We start from the raw sequence: 7,334 nt of genomic DNA, 5'->3' as shown, positions 1-7,334 counted from the left end.
TTTGTTACTTTCTTGTTAAGAAAGGTTCAATCTTTAAATTCTAGAATCTTATCTTTTAGTTTCTTGTTAGTCAAGTAATTAATTTTAATTTTAAAAATTAAATCTTTTCTAACCATATCTTTTTAATCATATCTTTTTATCTTATCTTTTATATCATATCTTTTTCAAAATTTTATCTTTTTTCAAAAATTTGATTTTAAAATATCTTTTCTAACTTCTTATCTTCTTATCTTCTTATCTTTTCAAATTTGATTTTCAAATATTTTTCAACTAACTATTTGACTTTTTGTTTGTTTCTTATCTTTTTCAAAACCACCTAACAACTTTTCTCTCTCTAATTTTCGAAAATACCTCCCTCTTTTTTTTTTCAAAAATTCTTTTTAATTAATTAATTGTTTTAAATTTTAATTTTAATTTTATTTCTTATCTTAATTTTCGAAAATCTTTAACTCCTTTTCAAAATTATTTTCGAAAACTTCTGTCTCTCATCTTATTCTATTTATTCATTCATTCACTAACACTTCTCTTCATCTCAAATCTCTGCCCCTATCCTCACCTTTGTGTTTGGATTCTCCTTTCTTTATTCCCTTTCTTCTTCTACTAACAATAAGGAACCTCTTTACTGTGACATAGATGATTCCTCTTCTTTTTCTGTTCTCTTCTCTTTCATATGAGCAGGAACAAGGAAAAATGCATTCTTGTTGAAGTTGATCCAGAACCTGAAAGGACTTTGAAGAGAAAACTAAGAGAAGCTAAATTACAACAATCCAGAGACAACCTTGCTGAAATTTTCGAACAAGAAAAGGAGATGGCAGCCGAACCCAACAACAATAATGCAAGAAGGATGCTTGGTGATAATACTGCACCTACCTCCAAGTTTGATGGAAGAAGCATCTCAATTCCTGCCATTGGAGCAAACAATTTTGAGCTAAAACCTCAATTAGTTGCTCTAATGCAACAGAACTGCAAGTTTCATGGACTTCCATCAAAAGATCCCTACCAGTTCTTAACTGAGTTCTTGCAAATCTGTGAGACTGTTAAGACTAATGGAGTAGATCCTGAAGTCTACAGGCTCATGCTTTTCCCTTTTGCTGTAAGAGACAGAGCTAGAACATGGTTGGACTCTCAACCTAAAGATAGCCTGGACTCCTGGGATAAGCTGGTCACGGCCTTCTTGGCTAAGTTCTTTCCTCCTCAAAAGTTGAGCAAGCTTAGAGTGGATGTTCAGATCTTCAAACAAAAAGATGGTGAATCCCTCTATGAAGCTTGGGAAAGATACAAGCAGATGACCAAAAGATGTCCTTCTGACATGTTTTCAGAATAGACCATGATAGATATATTCTATTATGGTCTATCTGAGTTCTCTAAGATGTCACTGGACCATTCTGCAGGTGGATCCATTCACCTAAAGAAAACGCTTGCAGAAGCTCAAGAACTTATTGACATGGTTGCAAATAACCAGTTCATGTACACTTCTGAGAGGAATTCCGTGAATAATGGGACGCCTCAAAGGAAGGGAGTTCTTGAAATTGATGCTTTGAATGCCATATTGGCTCAGAACAAAATGTTGACTCAGAAAGTCAACATGATTTCTCAAAGTCTGAATGGATGGAAAAATGCATCCAACAGTACTAAAGAGGCATCTTCTGAAGAAGAAGCTTATGATCCTGAGAACCCTGCAATAGCAGAGGTAAATTATATGGGTGAACCTTATGGAAACACCTATAATTCATCATAGAGAAATCATCCAAATTTTTCATGGAAGGATCAACAAAAGCCTCAACAAGGCTTTAATAATGGTGGAAGAAATAGGCCCAGCAATATCAAGCCTTATCCATCATCTTCTCATCAACAGACAGAGAATTCTGAACGAGCACCTCTAAATTAGCAAACTTAGTCTCTGATCTGTCTAAGACCACTTTAAGTTTCATGAGTGAAACAAGGTCCTCCATTAGAAATCTGGAGGCACAAGTGGGCCAGCTGAGTAAGAAAATCACTGAAACTCCTCCTAGTACTCTCCCAAGCAATACAGAAGAGAATCCAAAAAGAGAGTGCAAGGCCATTGATATAATCAATATGGCCGAACCTAATGAGGAAGTAGAGGACGTGAATCCCAATGAGGAAGACCTCATGGGATGTCTCTCAAGCAAGAAGGAGTTCCCTATTGAAAATCCAAGGGAATCTAAGGCTCATATAGAGACCATAGAGATTCCATTAAACCTCCTTCTGCCATTCATGAGCTCTGAAGACTATTCTTCTTCTAAAGAGGATGAAGATGTAACTGGAGAGCAAGTTTCTCAATATTTAGGAGCTATCATGAAGCTGAATGCCAAGTTATTTGGTAATGAGACTTGGGAAGGTGAACCTCCCTTGCTCATTAGTGAACTAGATAGATGGGTTCAGCAAACTTTACCTCAAAAGAGACAAGATCCTGGCAAATTCATAATACCCTGCACATAGGCACCATGATCTTTGAAAAAGCTCTGTGTGACCTGGGATCAGGTATAAATCTTATGCCACTCTCTGTAATGGAGAAGCTGGGAATCATTGAGGTACAACCTGCCATGTTCTCATTACAAATGGCAGATAAGTCAGTAAGACAAGCTTATGGATTAGTAGAGGACGTATTAGTGAAGGTTAAAGGCCTTTACATCCCTGCTGATTTCATAATCTTAGACACTAGGAAGGAGGAGGATGAATGCATCATCCTTGGAAGACCTTTCCTAGCCACAGCAGGAGCTGTGATAGATGTTAACAGAGGAGAATTAGTCCTTCAATTGAATGGGGACTACCTTGTGTTTAAGGCTCAAGGATCTTCTTCTTTAACAATGGAGAGGAAGCATGAAAAGCTTCTCTCAGTACAGAGTCAAACAAAGCCCCCACAATCAAACTCTAAGTTTGGTGTTGAGAGGCCACAGCCAAACTCTAAGTTTGGTGTTGAATCCCCACATCCAAACTCTAAGTTTGGTGTTGGGAGTCTACAACATTGACCTGATCACCTGTGAGGCTCCATGAGAGCCCACTGTCAAGCTAGTGACATTAAAAAAGCGCTTATTGGGAGGCAACCCAATTTTTATTTATCTAATTTTATTTTTTCTTTTATTATTCTTTAATATTTTATTAGGTTCATGATCATGTGGAGTCATGAAAAAAAATAATAAAATTAAAAACAGAATCAAAAACAGCAGAAGAAAAATCACACTCTGGAGGAAGGATTTACTGGCGTTCAAACGCCAGTAAGGAGCATCTGGCTGGCGTTCAACGCCAGAACAGAGCATGGATTTGGCGTTGAATGCCAGAAACAAGCAGCATTCTGGCATTTGAACGCCAGGGATATACCTTGAGGAGAGCTGGCGCTGAACACCAGAAACAAGCATGGAACTGGCGTTCAACGCCAAAAACATGCTGCAATTGGGCGTTGAACTCCCAAAATAAGCATCACTTCGGCGTTTAAACGCCAGAATTGTATTCAAAGGCATTTTACATGCCTAATTGGTGCATGGATGTAAATCCTTGACACCTCAAGATTTGTGGACACCACAGGATCATCCCAGGATCTGTGGACACCACAGGATCCCCACTTACCTCAACTCACCTTCTCTCCTCTTCTTCACATCCATCCACTCTTTCCCAAAAACCCTTCACCAATCACCTCAATCTCTCTTTCCAATTACCCCCTCTTCTACACCTTGGCTGAATACACCTCCCCCCACTCTCCTCCATATTTTCTCTTATTCTTCTTCTTTTCTTTCTTCTCTTGCTCGAGGGCGAGCAATATTCTAAGTTTGGTGTGGTAAAAGCATAGCTTTTTTGGTTTTCCATAACCATTGATGGCACCTAAGGCCAGAGAAACCTCAAAAAAAAAAGAGAGAAGAGAAAAGGGAAGACAATTGCTTCCACCTCTGAATCATGGGAGATGGAGAGATTCATCTCAAGGATCCATAGCTCAGTAATAGAGCATTTGACTGCATATCAAGAGAGCATGAGGAATTCCCTCATCAGGAAATCCCTGAGATACCTTAGGGGATACATTTTCCTCCACAACTATTGGGAGCAACTAAGGATAGGAGCACCAAAATCACTAGGGATCATGCAACAGAGGCAAGGAAGAGACATAAAGGAGCTCAAAAAGCACCATTGGTCCTTCAAAAGGCGCCACCCTCACTAAGGTGGACTCTTTCCTTAACTTTCTTGTTCTTATCTCTCTGTTGTTTGATTTTTATGCTATATGTTTGTTTATGTTTTGTGTCTTTATTACATGATCATTAGTAATTAATAACTATGTCTTAAGGCTATGAATAATTCCATGAATCCTTCACCTTTCTTAAATGAAAAATATTCCTAATTCAAAAGAATAAGAAGTACATGAGTTTCGAATTTATCCTTGAATTTAGTTTAATTATATTGATGTGGTGACAATACTTTTTGTTTTCTGAATGAATGCTTGAACAATGCATATTTTTTATCTTGTTGTTTATGAATGTTAAAATTGTTGGCTCTTGAAAGAATGATGAACAAAGAGAAATGCTATTGATAATATGAAAAATCATGAAATTGATTCTTGAAGCAAGAAAAAGCAGTGAAAAAAATTTTTGCGAAAAAAAAGAGAAAAGAGAAAGAGAAAGAAAAAGCAAGCAGAAAAAGTCAATAGCCCTTAAAACCAAAAGGCAAGGGTAAAAAGGATCCAAGGATTTGAGCATCAATGGATAGGAGGGCCCAAGGAAATAAAATACAGGCCTAAGCGGCTAAATCAAGTTGTCCCTAACCATGTGCTTGTGGCATGCAGGTCCAAGTGAAAAGCTTGAGACTGAGTGGTTAAAGTCATGATCCAAAGCAAAAAGAGTGTGCTTAAGAGCTCTGGACACCTCTAACTGGGGACTTTAGCAAAGCTGAGTCACAATCTAAACAAGTTCACCCAGTCATGTGTCTGTGGCATTTATGTATCTGGTGGTAATACTAGAAAACAAAGTGCTTAGAGCCACGACCAAGACTCATAAAAGTAGTTGTGTTCAAGAATCAACATACTTAACTAGGAGAATCAATAACACTCTCTGAAATTCTAAGTTCCTATAGATGCCAATCATTCTAAACTTCAAAGGAAAAAGTGAGATACCAAAACTATTCAGAGGCAAAAAGCTACAAGTCCCGCTCATCTAATTAGAATTAATAGTCATTGATATTTTGAGATTTATAGTATATTCTCTTCTTTTTATCCTAATTGATTTTCAGTTTCTTGGGGACAAGCAACAATTTAAGTTTGGTGTTGTGATGAGCAGATAATTTATACGCTTTTTGGCATTATTTTTAGGTAGTTTTTAGTAGGATCTAGCTACTTTTAGGGATGTTTTCATTATTTTTTATGATAAATTCACATTTCTGGACTTTACTATGAGTTTGTGTGTTTTTCTGTGATTTCAGGTAATTTCTGGTTGAAATTGAGGGACCTGAGCAAAACTCTGATAAAAGGTTGACAAAGGACTACTGATGCTGTTGGATTCTGACCTCCCATGCACTCGAAATGGATTTTCTAGAGCTACAGAACTCCAAATGGTGCGCTCTCAACAGAGTTGGAAAGTAGACATCCAGAGCTTTCCAGCAATATATAATAGTTCATACTTTATTTGTGATTAGATGACATAAACTGGCGCTCAACGCCAGTTCCATGCTGCATTCTGGAGTCAAACGCGAGAAACACGTCACGAACCAGAGTTGAACGCGAAAAACACGTTACAACTTGGCGTTCAACTCCAAAAGAAGCCTCTGCACGTGTAAAGTTCAAGCTCAGCCCAAGCACACACCAAGTGGGCCCTGGAAGTGGATTTCTACATCAATTACTTACTTCTATAAACCCTAGTAGCTAGTTTAGTATAAATAGAATATTTTACTATTGTATTCAGTGTCTTTTGACCGATCCTGGATCCTGGATTGTATGTTTGATCCTGTGATCATGTTTTGGGGGCTGGCCATTCGGCCATGCCTAAACCTTCATCACTTATGTATTTTCAATGGTGGAGTTTCTACACACCATAGATTAAGGGTGTGGAGCTCTGCTGTACCTCAAGTTTTAATGCAAGATCTGAGCGCAATAATATAGTATTTCAGATTCTCTACAAAGCTTTTTCTTTTTACCAACACGCAATAATCTGAGCGCAAAAATTCATCGTTCGATTATAAAGCTTCAGATCGCCAAAGATGAGAACCAAACTCATCCCCTGATCATGATAAGGTCCGCAAGATGAAAACCAAATTCGTCACCCGATCACGACAAAGTTGGCAAGATGAAAGTGACAAAAACAAATTAATGCAAGAAGTTATAAAAAGTAATCCATAGAAAGAGGCCTGACGAGGTCTGAATAAAAATGGATTGTTAAAAATAACTTAGGAAGTACTGACTATAAGAAGTCGGACCAAACCAATCAAAGCGACAAAAAGTTATAAAAAGTAATCCATAGAAATAGGCCTGACGAGGTCTGAATAAAAATGGATTGCTAAAAATAACTTAGGAAGGACCGACCAGAAGAAGTCGGACCAATCTGTAGCTTTTGTTGGTCCAACTTCTTCTGGTCGGTTCTTCCTAAGTTATTTTTAACAATCCATTTTTATTCAGACCTCGTCGGGCCTCTTTCTATGGATTACTTTTTATAACTTTTTGTCGCTTTGATTGGTTTGGTCCGACTTCTTCTGGTCGGTCCTTCCTAAGTTATTTTTAGCAATCCATTTTTATTCAGACCTCGTCAGGCCTATTTCTATGGATTACTTTTTATAACTTTTTGTCGCTTTGATTGGTTTGGTCCGACTTCTTATAGTCAGTACTTCCTAAGTTATTTTTAACAATCCATTTTTATTCAGACCTCGTCAGGCCTCTTTCTATGGATTACTTTTTATAACTTCTTGCATTAATTTGTTTTTGTCACTTTCATCTTGCCAACTTTGTCGTGATCGGGTGACGAATTTGGTTTTCATCTTGCGGACCTTATCATGATCAGGGGATGAGTTTGGTTCTCATCTTTGGCGATCTGTAGCTTTATAATCGAACGATGAATTTTTGCGCTCAGATTATTGCGTGTTGGTAAAAAGAAAAAGCTTTGTAGAGAATCTGAAATACTATATTCAAGCTAATCAACAAGCAGAAGTTGCCAACAAAGTCATACTAGCCGGGTTAAAACGGAGACTACATGACGCAAAGGGAGCTTGGCCCGAAGAGCTCCCACAAGTTCTATGGGCGTATCGGACAATTCCACACTCCACCACAGAAAAATCACCTTTCCGATTAGCTTACGAAATGGAGGCAATGATCTCAGTAGAGATCGAAGAAGGATCTCCTAGAATGATCC

The 7,334-nt window shown here is 37.9% G+C and overlaps 1 non-coding gene across 1 annotated transcript; it reads right to left on the bottom strand.

Annotated features, from left to right (window-relative positions):
* Nucleotides 1-1,207: 1,207 nt before the first annotated feature.
* LOC112713853 (small nucleolar RNA R71) lies at nucleotides 1,208-1,311 on the bottom strand. The gene has a single exon (XR_003158814.1). It is a non-coding gene; the product is annotated as a small nucleolar RNA R71 (small nucleolar RNA).
* Between the last annotated feature and the right edge of the window lie 6,023 nt (nucleotides 1,312-7,334).

This window comes from Arachis hypogaea, chromosome 9, assembly GCF_003086295.3.
Source record: "Arachis hypogaea cultivar Tifrunner chromosome 9, arahy.Tifrunner.gnm2.J5K5, whole genome shotgun sequence".
Taxonomy (NCBI): domain Eukaryota; kingdom Viridiplantae; phylum Streptophyta; class Magnoliopsida; order Fabales; family Fabaceae; genus Arachis; species Arachis hypogaea.
The sequence above is the reverse complement of the archived record's forward strand: the minus strand, read 5'-3'. Positions and strand labels throughout refer to the sequence as shown.